General features: G+C 37.5%; 1 protein-coding gene across 13 annotated transcripts in view; it reads left to right on the forward strand.

Moving 5' to 3' along the window:
- SGMS1 (sphingomyelin synthase 1) overlaps window positions 1–19,006 on the forward strand; it is a 264,800-nt gene that overhangs the window by 130,928 nt on the left and 114,866 nt on the right. For all 13 annotated transcript variants that reach the window (XM_010971268.3, XM_074374011.1, XM_074374007.1 and 10 more), the window contains one exon: window positions 2,016–2,159. The gene's annotated coding sequence lies outside the window, so the exon portion shown is untranslated. The remainder of the gene's footprint in view (window positions 1–2,015; window positions 2,160–19,006) is intronic.

Consider the following 19,006-nt stretch of genomic DNA (forward strand, 5'->3'; position numbering starts at 1 on the left):
TTTTCAAAGCTTTTGTTGCCTGCACTTTTGGTGTTATATCCAAGAAATCACTGTCAAATCCAATGTCATGAAGTTTTCCCTCCTGTATTTTCTCCTAGGAGGTTCCTAGTTTCAGATTTCATGTTTAGGTCTTTAACCCATTTTGAGTTAATTTTTATATATGGTATAAGGTAAGGGTCTAACTGCCTTTCATACCAACCGGTCCCCTTTCAACTCACGACGCTCTCCTCCCCGGGAACCAGACACTACTTTTCCTGAGCCTTTCTAGAGCAGTCATCTGGCTTTTTGTTTGTTTCTCAGGCAGGGATGTTCCAGCTTGCTCTGCTCAGCAGTCATCTCTGCTTTCAGCTTCCAAAATGCCATTGATACCTGTTGTCTGCTCTAATATACTTTTCTGTCCCCTTTGTCCTTATGGATTTATATCTTTTATCCTCTCTTAATTATAATTTTAATGGGAATTAGAGGGAAGCAGAGATAAACAGCCTTATTCCATTGGCCATCCATAACCCCAAAATCCACATTGCTTTTTAAAATGATATTTAAAAGGTTTTTAGAAATGCTGTCTCATATTTGCTATTGTTAGGTACTACCTCCAAAATTAATTGTTCATTCTCTTTCTCTGCCTCTTTTTGTTAGCCAGTTTCTGTCAAGTGACCTAAAACCGTCCAAAGCTAGCATTTAATGAAAGTTATTTTCTCAAACATTATTTCATTATTCAAAATAAACTGATACCCTGGTTTGTAATATGAGGCTTAGTGAGGTCTTAAATATAAAGTGACACCCTATTTCCTGAGATAGAATTTTTTCAGGGGAGACCCTTGATTTATCTTTAGGCGTGTATGCTGTATGTTGGTATCATCAGGAGATGATGGTCTTTTGTATAAATATATTTTACTTTGAAGCTTTAATTGAACATTTTTAAGCTAATGTAGTGGCAAGAGAGTCCTTATATGTTTTAGTTTGTGAAGGTGGCTTTCTTTTGACTGTATTTGATTATTTACTATTTCTTATAGATAGGGTAAAGAATGATTAAAATGGGAGATTGCCTGGTATGACTTGGTCCTAGAAGAGTATCAAGAGTGGTTTCTTTTGTCCCAAGAATTGTTTCCTCACATATTTAAGCTTGGTAGTTGGCTCAAGATAGCTACCCAGTTTGGTACATGGAGATCCTTAGGATTTCTATTCTGGGCTCCAGAGATGGGCTTCAAAGAGTTCAAGATCCTTCTGAAATTTGAGTGGTGGGAGAATAGGCTTAGCTTTCATCAGATACTCAATGACATGGGGCTTATATGATCCTGAAAAGGGTTGTAAACCCACTTTGAACTCACTTTTGAAAAGAAAAAAGAATGTTACTGATTAAACTAGATATGATCAAACTGAAATGCCACGGTGCTAGCTACCATTAGATTCCACATTCTTTCACACGTTAATACAAATGACCATAGATGGGAGATTAAACGGACAGCTCTCTTTGTTCTCTGTCAGATGCAAAACATTATCTCCAGCTTTCTTGTTGTGCACACAGCCATTTACACATATATAGCTACAAAAAGTATCATTTATGAGGGCGATGTTTTGGCCTTTTTATCAGTCAGCTTGTAAAGAAGGTTACTTAGTAGTTGCCCTTTATTTTCATATTGAAGCTGCTGTGCTTAATTTGTGAAAATCAGTTATTTGTTGACAATTAAAGATAGTAGGTAAGTATGCAAAAAGAGAAATACCTTTATGTAATAGAGGGTTACAGTTAAGAAAAGATGGGGTAAGTTTTATACATATTTTATGACAAAAAAGCTTGAAGAAAGAGAGGAAGGAAGGAAGGGAAAGAAAAGATGGGGGTGAGGAAAGATGAGCTGGAAGGTGGGGGTCAGTTGTGAATTTTTTGTTTCCAGTCTAATATTTTAAAACTTAATGCTTTTATTTGTAGTGAGGTGTACTGGGTTGATGTCTCTCTGAACGTTAGAATTTCATGATTCCATTTTCAAAGTAGTTAAGCTTAAATTGCTCTTCTGTTCTAGGCACAGCATTGAGTTCTTTGGGATGCACACAAGTGTCTGGCTGGGAAGCTTATGAAACAGAAGACAAGACCCTGCCTCAGGAAGTGTACATGAGAATAATTTTAAAGGAACCTATCGATAGATGCAAAGCAGTAGCTGTTGGAGGTATGTAATAATTTAGATTGAACCTGGTGGGGCGCACTCTGCTGTACTAAGTCAGGTTGAGCCCTTCTCAGGGAACCTTCTTAGAGCAGAACCTCACCCTCTGGCCTCAGATACACTAGTAGTTGTTCTCTGAACTTGCCTGCGTAATGGGACGTCACTCTTAACTCTTTCTTAAGCAGCTCTGTCTCAGCCCCTGTGAGTCCTTCCTGTTGCCCGATAGACAATAAAGACAATAGAGGAGGCCACATGGGACTCTGGACAGATGAAAGTGGCAGCGGACTTCCAGCTGGAGACCTCACTGCCTTCCTTTCTGGGAATGGGGCAGTCAATATCAAAGCTCAGTGAGTGTGTATCCTTTGAATCAGCTGTTACTCATTGACTTTTCTCTGCCCTAAATGACATCATGGCCATATCTGAGTCTGACTGGGTGGTGTCTACATCGGATTCATGATTTCCTGTTAGTCATTAACTTTGACCTGCTTGTCTCCTTGACCCCACAAGTTGTAGGGTTAAGTGTTTCCTTTATTTTCTTTTTATAGCCATAATTCTTATCTCCTCAACCAAGTTTATCATCAAGGTCAGGGTCACTCAGTCACTCATTATGTTATGTCCTGTGACCTTCAGTGGTTGGCTGGCTTTTGATGCAATGGCTCTTTTTTATGGCATAGCTTATGTCATGTTATATGTCACCTTGATCCTTTAGTTTTTTTTTTTTTCCCCAGTCTACCAATGTAGGACACTTTAAATGTACCCTGTGCCAACTATTTTATGTCTTTGATCATTACACCATCATAAGAACATTAAACAAGTCCCACTTTCTAGATAAGAATACTGAGATTCCAAGTGATTAAATAACTGGCCTACTGCTTCCCAGAGTCAGGGCAGGAATGGGACTCAGTACTAGGTCTGTCTGTCCCATATGTGTGCAGTGGAGGCAGTATACCATGCTGTCTCCCGTTTTGAAACATGGTTTGAAAAATATCCAAGTGTTTGTAGAAGTTTAACTTTCTGCTCTACTTTTTTCACCATTATTTGCTTTTTCCCACTTCATGGGTTCTTATTTGGTTTATAATTATAACATTTAACTGGCGTACTAAAATCAAATATATTCTAATTTTATAACTTTACTGAGAGTATATTGCTGGTATGAGACTGTGGTCAAATCTGCCCTCTTTCTAACATAGGCTCTGATGTCTTTGTTGGTACATTCTGGGTTGGTTATACAAGGCCAGCAGAGGAGGTGTGAATAGACTTTGATTCTTTCTGATACAATCGGATTGTGTCTGTGACATTTGCACTAGTACACAGATCCTTTCAATATAGTTAGTAAAGATGGTATAGAAGAGGAGTGATGAGATTTTGCTAGAAGTCTTCTCCTGTAGTTCACAAACTTGCTTCAGAGCTGGAATTCTTTAAAATGTAGAACATCAATTCAAGTGCTTCGATTTGGCTCAAGTGACCACTTTCAGTATATATATAGCTTGGAATTTGCCCTGAAGGATGTGAGTTTTAAGTTTGAGTTTAAGAATAATTAGTATTCACTTTTGTTTTTCCAGTAGTGGGCTACATGATTTGAAAATCTCTGTGTTTAGACTTCTAAAATATGTTTATTAAGTTAGCAGATGCTATATATACTGATAAATATTTTAAATCTTCACTAAAATCCTGGGAGGTTGGCTTGATAACCTTCTTTGAAAGATGAATAAACTGAGGCTTGTGACATTACTTGCCGAAGCTCATGCAGTTAGGAAATGGTGGAGCCAGAACTTGAACTAAGATTTGTTGGATTTCAGGGACTGTGACTTGACAATTCCTCTGCCTCACTGATGACACAGCGGTGACGTTTAGATCGTAAACGAGCAAAGGGTTTTTTCTTGCTTTGCATTACTACAAAGGCAGCCTTAAAACAAGCAGGTAAATAAGCCTCATCCTCAAAGCAAAGGCTTCTAGATCAGCCTGGTGTAGTCGCTGAAGAGGTTGCATCCAAACAATGACCATTCTGTTATGAGGGGCTGAGAACTGGGAGGGGTGCCTACCCGGCCACGTGTGCTTTCCCACACTGAGCCCACTACGCTGCCAGGAGCGTTTAGGCTTGCTCACCTCAGCAGTTGCATGAGCAGCTGTTCCTTCTGAAGCAGTTGTGGCTGGAGTTTGGCTACACAGTCACACAACTCTCAGGTTTGTACACGAGTCTCAAAATTTATGAAATAGATAAACCTTAGAACTTCAGGTATAACTGTATCAATTTTACTGTGAGTAAAATTTCTTTTTGTTTTGTTTTCCTTCTTTTTTATTGAAGGATAGTCGGTTTACAATGTGTTAATTTCTGATGTACAGCGTAGAGATTCAGTTATACATATGTATTCCTTTTACATATTCCTTTTCATTATAGGTTATTACAAGTTACTGAATATAGTTCCCTGTACTATACAGTAGAAACTTGTTGTTTCTTTTTGTTTTTAAGTGTGATTTTTTCCCCCTGATTTTAAATAGAAAATTTTGGTAAGCATTGCCAAGTTCAAACAACAAAACACAAATCACCACTCAGAAGTAGCCACTGATAATATTTTGGTGTGGATGCTTCCAGTTTTTATTCTTATGAATATGTATACCTCATAAAAAGTACAAAATTAGAATTATAGTGTTCTAGATCCATTTTTACTCAGTACAACATCAACATTTTCCCCATGTTTTTAAGTTTTCTTTTACAGCATGCTGAAAAGTGGCTACAATATCCTTCATATGAGTAATAACATACTGTTTTATCTTATTATTAGGCAGACCTAATCCTCATTCAGTTCAGATAGGACCTCTCCAAATTAGGCCACAGTTAGGCAGGACAGAATTAAAATAAACAAGAACTCCATAATTGCCACTAGTTTTCACATATCTTGTAAAATAACTAATGATAGTTAAGAATATGATGAGAAAACCCAGATAACTTCCTCTGTCACATTATACAGCGAACTTGACTTATAAATTTCCCAGCAGAAATGCTGTTTATGCCTGAAAGGAGCACTGGAAATTATCTCTTGACCTGTAAATTTTGAAACCTCCTTTTTCTTTTGTTGAGATGACCCATCTATGATAAGTCACTACAGTCTTCCCATGGTTAGAAGGAACTTCTCCAATCCTTATTTGCAGATAGTTTGGCCCTCCTAGTTCCTTAATGTACTTAATGCTTCATATACTAGTTAATTAAGCATTTTTTTTCCCCTCTGTTTTTTTTTGGGGGGGGGGGGTGAATATTTCATGTGGGCTCAACGCTGGGTCAGGCAGCTGCACTGACCCGAGGAAACCCCAGGCCTCATGAGTGCCGCTGCTTTTGCAATCTTTTGGAGAGACTTTCACAGTGCAGCACAAATAGGGCTTCTCCTGAGCTGAAGAGTTCTGTGCTCCTAGGGATCAGAGTTCTCAGACCAAGAAGGTGATTACAGCTGAGACGGTGAACGTTTAATAGAAACACTCTACTTAGAACAGGTTGGATATGAAGCCAGGACTATAACGTATTGTTCCTTATTATTCTTCTCTTAAAGACATCACTGTTAATTTAAATAATCATCATTATCATCATCATGAGGCCTGTGACCTCCTTATTGTCCCATCAACCAACAGCTCTGCCTTTATATGCTTTATGTATAGAACTCTCACAAAGTTTTGTTTAAAGAATATTGCTGCTTAAGGAAGTAAAGACTGAGAATCACTATGGCATATAGAACCTACAAGAGGATGAAAAAAAGAAGGCAAAGAGATGTTTATGCTGTATTATTGCCAGTTTTCATTATGCTTGTAATTTAATTGTAGGGACATAGTCCCTCTTGGGTTTGGTACTTACCATAGGCCTATGGTTAGAATTCCCATAGACTGACCTGCTTTTAGGACAGTGGTACCTCAGAAGTTCTAAGGTTAGGAGAGAAGGAGTGATAGCCTCACAAGCATTGGTGGTAGAAAGTAACCTTTAGTGATGGGGTCAGCAAATGGTGCTGAGTGTAAACTCTGAAAGGCTTGGGAGGCAGGTCTCTGTGTCCTGGTTGCTGGGGATAGTAGGAGGGCGTTCCTGTCATCAGAGTGATGCGTGGAGCTGAGCCTGACAGTCTGTGAAATCTTCATCCTCTTTCTAGATTCTTTTAAAACATTTTGGGTGGACTCTCTTCAACTGAAGATCGATGTTAATGAATCACAGAACTGACCACTCCTGAACCAGGCACTTTAGCTCTATTTGTGTCACAGCTCAGTGGATTAAGTAAAGAATTGCCCTAAAGATGTTTGTAACCAGGGAAGACTAAGGAACTGACAATTTACAATGGCTCATTTCCAGTTGGAGCTCAGAATCCTCAGTTAATAATTTAAAATATTAACTGTTTATTTATAGGACAGTTGATATAGGAGTATTCATACATGAAGACCTTAACACGAATACATATTCAGTTATTCAAAGAGTGAGGTTAGTCTTGAGGTGAAAACGGAAGAGAAAATTATTGCTATTTCTGTCAGGAGCAGGGTAAATTATGCCCAGTTTGCAAACGTAACAGGATACATTGGAGCCAAATAGGGTTTGAGTTGTCTGCATTCTGACTTCCACAGCTCCTGGCCCACTTCCTGCCATAGTCAGGCTGTACTTTCTGTGCTCAGTACAAACCACAAGATGTGAATGAATGGAACTCCTGGAATCATGCAGCACTGCAGCACTGGGTACATTCATCCATCACCCACCCACCCATCCATCCATCCATCCATCCATCCATCAGATAGCTACTGAGCATCTCAACTTTGTGCCATGCACTGTTACAGAGGCTAGACTGTAATAGTGAGCAACGCAAACAAGATCCCTTATGGAGTTTACAGTCCAGTGAGAGTGGGGCAGGGTGGTTCAGGGAGACAAGCGATACAGAGGTGGAGAAGCAAGAATATTTCAGACATAGATTAAGTGCTTATGAAGAAAATAAAATAGAGTGGCAGAGTGTCTTCGGTAAGAAAGACTATTATTCTAGATTGGTTCTAAAATGCACAACCTGTGACTTGTTGGCTACTTACCTCCTGCACTTTTTATTTTTATATTCACCAGCTCTCTTAAGTAGTTCTGAGAGGAGATGAGATTCCTCTGTCATCACTGTGTTTTCTCTAGAAAGTAAGGAATAAGATGTTTCTCAAGCTGCTGGTATTTAGTGGTGGAAACTGGGATAGCTTGTCTTTTTGCATAGTTTATGAAGTGGAATTTAAAAATAATTAATTGATGGCTGATAGCCTATAAACAGAAATTTCAAATCAATTCCGGAGGAAAATGTGATATATTGCTTATTCAGAAGGGTTAAAGGTTGAGAAATCGGACTAATTCTCTCTTTAAGTTTCTCAGACTCATTGTTGCCCATGTTAAGTGGGTCAGTAAATCTTACTGATTTTTTTCCTTTATAATGTCCTTCTTTTTGTGTGTCTCTTTTTGTCTTTTTTCATGTGTCTATCACCACTCTGATGAGATTCTTACTACCTAAGGCTGGTCTTTTAAAATAGGCTTCCCCTTGGTATCTCTGCCTGTGGGCTAGCTGATGGGTTAGTTTTTGTGATGCTACAGTCATAATTTTATTCCCTTCTTTAGAGCTTTTAAGGATGACTGTCCCCTCATTTCAGGAACACCAGGGAAGGGAAGGTGTGGCTCAGTGGTAGAGCACATGCTTAGCATGCACGAAGTCCTGGGTTCAATACCCAATAACTTCATTTAAAAAAAAAAAAAGATTGAGAAGCAACTTCAGACTCCCTAGCTCAGCATTTGAGGCCCTCTGTGATCTGCTTCCAACCCATCTTTCCAGTCGTAATGCTCTAACTTTATCCCTGTTTTACCCAGTGCAGACCTTTGCCTCCACCCAGACGTTCTAGTCCCTTTTATTTCGTGCTTTGATCAAGCTGCTGTCTGGAAAACTCATTTCTTTTCTTTTTTACCTGTTTAAATCCTGTTGATATTCATAGTTCAGTTTATATAGATCATCTCTCTTTCTAGCTGCTTTACAGGTTTTGCTTTGTCTTTGGTAGTTTGGGGTTTGTAGGGAGTTCTTTTTCTATCTTTTTTTTTTTTTTTTTCCTTTTCAAACTCTGCTTGAGGTTCTTTGGGTTTCCTGGATCTGAAGATTAATATTTTAGGAAAATTCTATTATTATTTATTAGAATAATACCTCTTCCTCCTTTATTTTATTTTCTTCCATAGGAAATTCAAGAAGATATATGTTAGATGTCCTCAATTCCCATTCTATGTCCCTCTTCCTAGTTTTGTTCTCTCTGTCTTCCTGTTGTAATTCCATTTTCTTTGCATGTTTTCTTTGCATTGGTCTTCTGGTTCACCAGTTCTTTTCTCAGTTTGTATCTGTTCTGCTGTTTAAAGTGTCCTTGATAAGAAAGAGATTTTTATACTTTCAAATTTCACTTTAATTTTTTATGATAAATTAAAAAATTTAGACAGCGCTTAGAAAAAGGCATGACACCTAATATGGAGGTACTCAATTAATATATGTTGGTTGAATTAATATGAGTTTCTTACTTAAAAATTTTTAACCATTATTTTTGGTCCTTTCTCAAGTCACCTTGGTAATATTTTTTAAATAAAACTTTGCTCCTTTTCAAACTTTTCTTTATTAAGATATATTAAATATACTTATTTTATGCTGATAATTCTAGTATCTAAAATCTTTTCAGAGCTGGTTCATTTACTGTTTTTATTGGTGTTCATTGATAGTATCTTATTTCCTTGTATGTTTATGATTTATTGACTATGAGCTCATGTTCCTTGAAAGTTTTATATGTGCGAGTTCTTTAAGATCTAGATTAAAGATAGGTTTTTCCAGGGAGTATTTATATTTGCTTCTGCCAGGTACCTATAGGCACCATCAAGCTAGGCAATCTTCAAAGTCTCCTCTTGAGCTGCCTTGAAACACACAGTATGAATATAGACCACAAAACCATGAGTACTAGCTGTTGGTTATGAATTCTCATGGGAGATTTCCACCCAGACCACTGTCAGGCCTCACACTCCCCAAAAAAGTCACCAGAGTTAAAAAGCAGTTTCTCTTCTCTTTTGGTGGACCAAGTTTATTTCTCATCGTCCATATCCTGAGGGTATAGTTCCCTGAAGTTCCAGTTTTATGTAGGGATCTGTTAAACTCACCAGTTTGAGTGGTCCTGGTTTTATCTCCTGTCTTGCTGTATGTCATTATTATAATAGAAGTCAGAAGGGAAGTTCAAGGTGACCAGGGTGCTGGTTTTGGTGTTTTCTTACTTTACAGCATTCCTACTTTTACTGTCTCTTACTTTGTTGTCACCTCATTGGTGTATCTAAATAGATGATATATTTCCTTCTTCTTTAGTTATTTTTATTTGGGAGAGTAGTTATTTTATTTGGGGGAGTATTTTAGTTGGGAAAACAGATACAAAAGATATCTATTGTGTCATTCTGCAGAAAAGGAAGATCTGTTTTTGTTGCTTTATTTTTAGTAGGGTATGTCTAATAGATGGGGTGGGAAGACATTTAGAGCAGAGCTCAAAAAATTATTAAAAATTTAGGTACACGCCCAGCCTCCCCTTTTAATTTGAATGTCTGTTGTGTACAGTTGGATTAGGTCAGGAATGAGGTGGAGAATAATTCCTTGTAATATGCAGTTGCTGGAAACCTTGATGTCTGCAATACATTGTTTATTGAGATGAAGTTTATTTTTGTTCACTGATTTGATTGATTAATTGTCTGGATTTTATTATATCATATAATTTTACCCTTCTAAGTAAGATTTGAGTCCTAAGTAACTCCCTCACTAGATGGGGGTTATTTGTTATATTTTCCTTATGTGGTATCTGCCGTGGGTCCACTTGGTGGTGTCCTGAGAGGTTCTGATATATTTTGGTCCTTTTATTCAATGTTATTTCATTTGATTCTGAATCAGTGGACTCTTATATGAAAGTGAAAATAGTTGCAATTAATAAAGTATGCCAGTGATACAAAAAAGAAATTCAGTCTCAAGAAGAAATTCTTAATATTACGGTTTAGATGTACAATATGCAGACCTGCAGAATTAGTTTTATGATTTGAAAATTTAAAAGACTCTGTACTCTTTGAACACTAAATAGGGGAGTAGCAGGAAGTGTTGCCATCTGATAGAAATATGTAACCTGTACATGTGCCACTCATGACCCTAAGTGGATCACATGCTATAGTTTGAACTTTAATTTTCTTGTTTTGAGACTCTCACGTTAGATTAATTTTGCAGAGGAGGACCCACTATCCGGATTACTGATGTAATGCACATAGCCATTCCTGGTCCATGCCTCAATCTGCATTACTAAGTTGGGACACAGTTTCCTGGAAACAGCATATATTTGGCATGACTTAAGCTAATGAGTAAATTTTTTGAGCATGTAGTATGGTGCTAAGCAAATGTGAAATGAAATAAATGTTGATTTAAATTGGTAGAAAGCTCAAGTTACAATGACTAGAGTAGGGATGAGATGGCCTGGTACAGTTATGTATTTTGAGACTGTGAATATTAGTAGTATGTTTTAAATAATATACCATGAAAGAAATTGGAAACAACATGGTAAGCATGCCAGCTGGATTAATAGCATGATTTCTCAGCTGCACACTCACATAAGACCATAATATGATTAGAAATTTTCAAATTAATATTTGAAGGGCTTAGAGAAGTTTATTTATTATGATATTTTTTTGAGTAGCTGTGTTTGGAAGTTTTCATTTTGTAAAATGTGTTAGCTAAACATCTTCACATTTAATCATGAAAAAATGACTGTTTGTTTTTAAAATTTGTACTGTTTGCTTTGAATTGGCATTGGTGGAAATAGTTTCTAAGAAGAGGAAAATGGTTTGCATCCCACATTCTGAATATTTTCAGACTTTTAAACTATTTAATCCAGATCATCTACTGTTTATTATTTTTTGTTCAAAATATGAGAACATACACTTATACCTATGTTTTCTTTTTCTTATTAGTTATAGTTTTCAGCAGTGAGTACATTTCTGAAAATTATATCAATGATATTTTTAATAAATTGAATAAATTTAGTTTGATGAGGAAATTTCACTAATTTTAAAGGAGATCTTAAATCCTTTAGTAAAATGAAGAAAGCTTTCTTGACATGAATAAGTCTTTTTCTCTTTTATGCAAGAGTTTTGAATCTTGGGGCACTCTTTTGATGATTTTTTAATATCACATTCAAAGATATGCTGAGTATTTTTTGACTGTATATATTTATTTCTGTCTGTATTAAAATAGGAAATAAGCCATAATAGAAACAAAGATTATATAAGGAATAGTTCATTTACAAACTCTTTTTCTTTCAAAATATTTGATGGAAAATGTTAATTATTACAATCACTTTTAACCTTCCACACAGTTGGAAGAGCAATGGTTAAGAAAAATGTTTGTAGCTCAAGTGGTAGAGTGCATGCTTAGCACGTACAAGGCCCTGGGTTCAATCCCCAGTACCTCCTCAGAAGATAAATAAATAAATAAATCTAATCACTCCCCCAACCCCCCAAAAAAGAAAAATATTAGAAAGCATGAGTTTTGTCCTGCCATTATCACATTCTGTTGCTTTTCTGTTCTGTCAGAGTGAATAATCAAATTAAAACTAAAACTTTCGTTGTCTTTTTTCGGTAATTGGGCCCTGTTTGGTTGAAGAACATGTGAATAATGTGTATTTGTAACCCAGAATCTGTTTTCCAACTCACTCCCCTCTTCAACTTTTGGTTTCTGTACAGAAATATGTAAATTTCTTAGTCTCACCCTGTGGAATAATTCAGAATCGTCTCACTTCTGTGGATGTAAAGTAGTTACTTTTTTTTTTTTTTTTCCCATTCTTCTGCTACTTAGTGATTAGCTGTCCTGGGCCACCTCTAATATTATTCTCATTATTTAAAAAAAAATTCTATTAACGATTTCAGATAGTCTCTTCTAAAGATAATAACATCTACTGTTTACTGGGTGCCTTATATCATAAGGTCTTTATTTACATGGTCTCTAATTAGAACCCCAGCACTTTGCAGGGACCGCCATGAGCTTCCTTTACACAGCAAGTTTTTGGTGTTACCTTTATGTTCTAAGGTAGGGAACAAGGGGGGAAAACCCAAACAAACCCCAAACCTGCATTGTGGAGCTTACAGCCTAGTGGGAGAAGGAGGATAAACTAGATGAATGAGCAAATCCACGTGTGCTGCATGGTGGTCAGGGTCTGGCAAAAACTAAAGCAGAGAAGTGGGTGGGAGTGTGAGTACAAATTGGGTGAGAGAGAGAGTAAGAGAGTGTGTGTGTGTGTGTGACGTGTTTCCTGTAACACAAAGTAGGGAGAACAGGGAAGGCCTCAGTGAGAAGGTACCAGCCAAGTAAGGGCTTGAAGGAGGGGAGGGGATGAGTCTGCGCAATCTGGGGCAAGAACATCCCAGGCAAGAAGACCGTAAGTCCAAAGGCCTGGATGCTTTCTTTATTTCAAATCCAGGGAACCAAAACTCAGCCTTGCCCAGGGCAACACAGTTCAAAAGCCTTGGGTCCCTGGTTCAAACCCAGATCTGTCATAGGCAAAGCCCGCACTCTCTCCACTACCCTGGGCAACTCTAAAAGGAAATTTTTATTCATCTTAGGAAGCTTTCCAGCTCCTAACAAAGTGTGTTACACATCATGAGCACTGAAGATTTAACCGTATCTACTCTCAAGCAAAAGTAATAGATAGGTCAACAGATAGATTAATTTTCTCTGCTCAGCTAGAAGAACCTTAAGATTATAACTCCTTCCCCAAATCTCTTCAGAAGGTTAAGAAAAAACTTTTAGTGAACTACCCTTTCTGTTTTTCCTTTTGTTTCTTTGAAATTTGTTTTTCTTGTTTTGCTTTAAAACTCCCCCTCTTCTTGGTTATTTGTGAGATTTCCAACGAGTACCCTCCTAATGGTGTAGAAACTGACACATGGCGCAGCTTAGAAGCGTTGTTTTTGGTGTGTAGGTAGAGCCTGTGAAAGGGTAGTTCACTAGGATCATGGTGTACAGTGTCATTTTTTGTCTGATTAAGGAAAACATGACATTGGTAGCAGGTTAAGTGAAGGTACCACGTGGGTGAACCCAAAGGCTTACGTGATGGGGAATTGCCTTGTACTGGGCACCTTTCCCCCACTTGTCTCCCATCCCCTCAGGAAGGATAGCAAATGACTGGTCACTACTGTCGTTCTGCACCAGCCAACTAAATTTTGGGGTACTTGTTGCGATTTGAGTTCACATGTGCTACTTTTCATTCTTGGTCAGAATGAAGAGACAAATTTTTAAAAAATTCTTTTTGGATAAAATATTTGTTAACCAATGTACTGCTTATGGTACTATGATTTTGATATTAATTACGATGAAGTAACCCTGACACTTATTCTTAGAATCCTGGCCCAAGGAGATTTGCTATGGGTGTTTCTAGTTGGACTCACTGAATTTCAGTGGTGATAAGAACCTAGTTTAATCCTAGCTTTTATAGTGTGGTCTCCCTCTGGGAGCCAGTTTGTGAGGATGACTGAAGAGCTGGGGGTAGCCTGAAAGTTTGGCGAGTAGACTAAGTAGACTAGGCGTTCTCCTTTGTATGGGCTATTCATTCTTTCTTGCATAGGAAGAGATTTGTGTCCGTAAAGAGCATAAGACTCTACTGGATTGATTCAGGTAGTATTTAAGGGAAACATTCTTGTTCCAAAGGTGTTTTTGTATTTCAGGAGGATTTTAAGAGCTGCTATTTGAAATAACTAAATGTTCGGTAAGCATTCAGTTCTCTGGCCTCGGGAGCCGTGCTGTCTGACAGTGGTCTCATCGCCTTTTATTCACAGCCTTTATTTGGTGGTGTGGCTCTTTTCACACTTACTTCAAAGTGCTGCTTTGCCCATGGCTCTCCTGGCCACACTCCCTCACCACTTTCACCATCAACTCCCCCCGCTACGCGGGTTGACATCTCTGTTCATCCACTCAAACAAAACGCATTGAGCACCTGCTACCTCGTAGGCACTGTTCTAGGTGCCGGGATACAGCGTTGAACGAGAATCCCTGTTCTCATTGTGCTGCATCGGGGAGAACCAACAAAGAACAGACAGGCATGTTAGGTAATGACAAGTTTTAGGAAGGAAAAATAAAGCAGGGAAAAAGGGCATGGGGAGATGGTGAGGATGGTGTCTTTGATGGGGCGTGTTGAGTGCTGATTGAGCGAGGATATCTGAGGGCAGCGGGGCTCAGGCAGGAGAGACTGCAATTGCAAAGACCCTGAGGGGAGAGTGTGTGAGCGACAGCCGAGGGGAGGGTTTCAGGAGAGTTTGGAGAGGTCCTCGGGGGCCAGATCACGTAGGCCATGATGAAGACTCTAGCTTTTGCTCTGAGTGAGGTGAGAAAGTACCTAAGGTCTTAAGCTGAGAAGTGATGTGTTCTGACTTATGCTTTAAACCCCCCTGGTCTCTATGTGAAGATTATGCTAGAGGGGACACAAGAGGATTCACGGGGGCTGGCTGGGAGGCTATTGCCAAGGTCTAGGCCAAGGTAAGTAAGCTTGGACTAGGGTGGAAGGAATCGTGGAGGGATGAGAAGTGGTGGGATTCCAGGTACATTCCTGAGGGGAGCTCACAGAATTGGTACATAGGTTAGACGTGGACTTGACAAAAAGAGAGGCATTCCAGATTTTGACCTGAGCTGCCGGTAAGTTAGTTATTATTTACTGAGATGGAGGGAAGGTGCAGGAAGAAAGTGTTGGGGTTGTGGGGTGGGTGGGGAGTAAAGTATTTATTAGTTAAAATAGGTACCTGTTAGCTATCTAATGGGAACAATGAGTAGGCAGTTAGTCCGTGTTTGAACCTGGAGTTCAAGAGAGTCCAGCACAGTGGTATCTTTTTGTTTGAGAGTTGTCCTAGAAGAGAGGTATTTAACACTATGGGATTGGATGAGATCACCCAAAGTAGTTCTCAGCGTATAGTGGGGACCCATGGATTCTTTGGACCTTTGCAGGGGTATCTGCAGAGTAAAAACTCTTTATAATAATACTAAGTCATACAGTGCAGTCGTGTTTTCCAGAGGCTATGTGTGGCATCACGGCAGAATAAACGCAGACACAGATACAGGCATCTGTTATTTTCTGTTCAGCTACGTTTAGAGAGATTTTCAAAAATGGGAAATGATGCTATTCTTCTTACTAATACATGGATTTTCTATTTTGGAGAATGTATTTTTCATTAAAATGCATTATTTACTTTGATACATAATGAACTTATAGTTGCTTTTAGATGAATTAATAAATATTTAAAACTTTTCTCAGTTTTCTAATATAGTAATTATCTAAAGATATAACCCTCATAAATAAAGCATTTTTGAGTTCCTTATTCATTTTTAAAAGTGTTAAAGTGGTCCTGAGACCAAAATGTTTGAGGACGGCTGCCTTAGAGAGTCAGTGAGAATAGGGAAGAGGTCTGAGAACGGAGCGAACATTTGGATCCTTGCAGAGATCAGGAAGAACCCACAGGGAGAGTGAGAAGAAACTGCTGGAAGGAAGGCGGACAGTCCGAAGAGGGCATGGTGCTCTGGGGGCCAAGTGAAGAAAGCATTTCAAGCAGAAGCAGGCGGCCAGCAGTGTCACTTGCTGCTGGCAGGTCATATTAAATGAGTATCGAGAACCATTGGCTTTAGGGATGTTGGAGGTCATTGCTGATTTTGACGTGGATAGTTTCAATGCAGGGGACAAAAATAGGCTCAGGGATTTGTTATCACAGTTAGAGTCCTGAGAGTAAGACTTGACCCAGCCCATCTCTTCCTTTTGAGGCATAGCCTGACCAGTCTTTAGATTTACCTCGCATAGGAACCGACCCCAGGCAAACCACCTATGGTTGGGATGGAGGATGTGGGCAAGTAGTACAAGACGTAGTTACCTGAACTTCTGTGTTGTGGGTATAATTTTCTTTTAAAAATATGTAGGTTATTTTTTCTTGAGTTAAGAAACATAGTTATATGGAATTAGTTGCTGTGGTTTTTTTTCCCCTTAAAATTATTTCATTCTTCAAAAGAAATAATTGAATTTATTATATTTACTTCTTACATATTATTGATCAATATTAAATACTATGGTTTTAGAGGGAAAAGAAATGATATATTTTTCCCCTAATGAGGTCTTTACCAATTTATATTTAAGAACATTTATTTACTTACACTTTATGGTAATTTAGTTATATCTCGTCCATCAGACTGAGAACTCTTCAACAATAAGGTATAAGTTTTTTATTTTCATTTCCCTAATGAATATCTAGCCTAGAATACAGTAGGAATTTAATAAGCGGTTTAGAATGAGTAAGATATTAGAACATTTGGATTTATGTTTTATAGTTTATTTTTTCAGTTCTTTCCCTGTTGTGTTGTTAAAAGTAAAGTTTAAACTGTTAATAGGATAAATTAAATTACATAAAGCCTAAAGGGCAGATTGCTTTTAATTCCTCTTCGTTGGAACCAATGTTGAAGAGAGTCTTTTGATAGGAGTTAGATAATACTTTTTTTTTTTCTTTTGCTTTGTTTGGGTGTATATGTCAAAAATGGCATGACTAACTAAATACATACATCTTCTTTCTGTTTTTGAGGCTTTAGAAGTTGTCCCCCAAGGTAATAAGAAAAGAAATCGTTCTGACCTGTGAGAGACCACATCTCCTTCAGAACTAATTCAAAGGAATTTTTTGTGTGAACTCTCTTTTAACTTGGGTATAATTTTATATTAGTATACTATACAGTGTACAAATTTTAAGTGAACAGTCCAGTAAACTAACAACTGTCTCATGATATAGAACATTTCCATCACCCAGAAAATTCTCTCGTGCTATTTCCAGTCAGTTGTCCCACCCCAGAAGTAAACAGTAATATGATTTCTATCAACACAGCTTAGTTTGGCCTCTTCCAGAACTTCACAGAGTTTTACAGAATGTACTCGTGTGTCTGGCTTCTTTTGCTTCACTTAATGGTCAGTTTTTGAGACTCATACATGTTATATGTATCAATAGGTGGTTTCTCCATGTTGCTGAGTAGTACTCCATTGTATGACGTTATCCACTCACCTATTGATGGACATTTGGGTGGTTACAATTTTTGGCTATTATGAATATAACTACTGTGAACATAATTATGCAAGTCTCTTTGTGGACATATGTTTTCATTTATTTTGGATATATAACTGAAAGTGCATCACTGGATAAGTGTATATTTAATTTCATAAAAAATTGTCAAGCATTTCCCTTAAGGGATTATGTAATTAAAGATTCCCATCAGCAGTGGATGAGAATCTCCAGTGTGGTCCGAACCTCTGCCAACACTTGCTATTGTTGTCAGTCTTTTCAGTATTAGTGTTCTAGAGGGTGTTATGTGGTCTCTTGTGGTTTCCTGTGATTTCCTTTATGATAATGGTGTTGAAAAAATTTTCACGTAGTTACTGGCTATTTCTTGTGTCTTCTTTTATGAAGTATCTAATCAAGTCGTTTGCTACTTTAAAAATTGTGTTGTGTGACCTTTTCAGTCTTGACTCTTCATGCTTTTCAATTCCTGAAGTATAGTCGTTCTGTATGTATTCTCGATACATGTCCTTTGTCAGATAATGTCTTGTAAAGATTTTCCAGGTGGTGGTTGTCTTTTCATTTTCTTGATTGTATCTTTCAGAAAGCACAAGTTTTAATTTTGATGACGTTGAATTTGTAAGTTTTTTCTTTTATCCATAGTGCTTCACCTACTTCGTGGTCACAAACACATTCTCCTGTGTTTTTCTGCTTTATCGTTTTAGCTTTTACAGTTAATTCTATATGAGGCATAGAGGTCGGGATTCATTCTTCTTTCCATATGGCTATCGATTTGTTCCTGTCTGATTTGTTGAAAAGACCATGTTTATAACCCACTGAATTATTTTGGCATCTTGGTTAAGAAAAAAAAATCAGTTGACCATATATGCATACATCTATCTCTGACCTCTGTTCTACTGCACTGTTGTATTCATATTTCCTTACACCATTACTGTATTTTGTCGAGGATTTTTGAATGTGTGTTTTCTGGCTGTTATAGGTGTATAGTTTTGATGTCTTTGTCTAGTTTTTACATTAAGGTCATGTGGGAATATTCTTTGCTACCTGTTTATCTGTCTGTGTCTTTGCATTTAAAGTGCATCTGTTGTAGGTGGTATGTAGTTGGGTATTACTTTTTAATGTATTCTGACAGTCTCTGCCTTTTCATTGGCATGTCTACTTACTGTAATTATTGATATGGTTGGTTTTATGGCTACCGTTTTGTTCTTTCCTATTTGTCCCATCTTTTATTAGACATTTTTTGGATCCTATATCTCTTTTTCTTCCTTCTCTTTGTTTAGTTGAATATATTTTAGTATCACGTTTTAATTTCTCTTAGACTTCCAGCTACACCTTGTTGCATTATTTTTCTAGTTTCTTTGCCGATGATAATATTTATCCTTAATAAAAAGTCTTTTATGAATAAATATTTTACTACTTTGTATAAAAATATAAGAAACCTATAACCATATGGTTTCATTTGCCCCCACCATCCATTGCACTGTTGTCTTCATACATTTTATATCCATATATGTTGCAAAGCATACAAGATAGTGTTATGTTTTTAATACAGTATATATTGTGTATGTAAAATATTTATATACACACTATATTTAATGCAGTATCTCTAATAAATATATCTTAAGGAAATTAAGAGAAATAGTCTTTCACGTTTACCTACACATTTACTATTTCCAAGGTTCTTCATTCCTTTCTGTAGATTAAATTTTACGTCTGGTATCACTTCTCTTCAGCTTGGAGAGCTTCCTTTAGTATCTCT

The sequence above is a fragment of the Camelus bactrianus genome, chromosome 11, assembly GCF_048773025.1.
Source record: "Camelus bactrianus isolate YW-2024 breed Bactrian camel chromosome 11, ASM4877302v1, whole genome shotgun sequence".
NCBI lineage: Eukaryota > Metazoa > Chordata > Mammalia > Artiodactyla > Camelidae > Camelus > Camelus bactrianus.